The sequence below is a fragment of the Lactuca sativa genome, chromosome 5 (assembly GCF_002870075.4).
Source record: "Lactuca sativa cultivar Salinas chromosome 5, Lsat_Salinas_v11, whole genome shotgun sequence".
Lineage (NCBI taxonomy): Eukaryota > Viridiplantae > Streptophyta > Magnoliopsida > Asterales > Asteraceae > Lactuca > Lactuca sativa.
Genome location: NC_056627.2, coordinates 191,413,090 through 191,413,877, shown reverse-complemented (window position 1 = coordinate 191,413,877; position 788 = coordinate 191,413,090).

Here is a 788-nt window from a genome sequence, read left to right as displayed (position 1 = left end):
GGTCGACGAGAAAGGAAAGGAAAACCATAAGTTAAAGCGGGATCCTGGTGTAAAGTAAGTGACCGACTCGGAGAATCGGCAAGTGGACTCGACGAGTCTGTTCTGGATTGGGAAACCCTAATTTCGGGACTTGGTACCCTATTTAAGCAACTTATTCTCTTCCCCAGGACTCATTTACGGCCCCTATAGTCCAGAACCCCAAACCCTAGCCACCATATCCTTTTCTTGGAGCAAGATCTTGCCTTATAGAAGTAATTTGCAAGCTTTGAAGAAGAAGAAGAAGGAGAAGGAGTTGGGAGGTCCAAGGAGAAGCTTGTTGGTCCGGGATTAGCTTCTCAACCTCATCGCTTTCTAGTAATAAAGCTCTTACCTTGGCTATTGTACTTCTAGATCTAGTTTGCCCCCAAATGGATGGTTTTCAGCTCAAAAACCATAAATTCTTAAAGATGAAGTAGTTATATCGGTTCATATTGTAGATCTAGACATCCTTGAGCTCCAGGAGCTCAAGAAAGACATCTTTTGGTAACCATGAACTTGTTCTAGCCCAATTAGCCTCCTTAATAGTTAATTTGTAGTGTTTTGGCTTCATTGCATCATAGACACACGTAAAGTTAGCAACTTTACGTGTTCAGATAATCTTAGAAAACCAGATCTATTGCACATATGGACTCGGCGAGTCTAGGAGATGACTCGGCGAGTTGGGCTAGATATCAGACTTGAGTCGCATAGTAACTCGGCGAGTCACATGGGTAGACTTGGCGAGTTGGATAAAGTTAGGCAAGAACTCG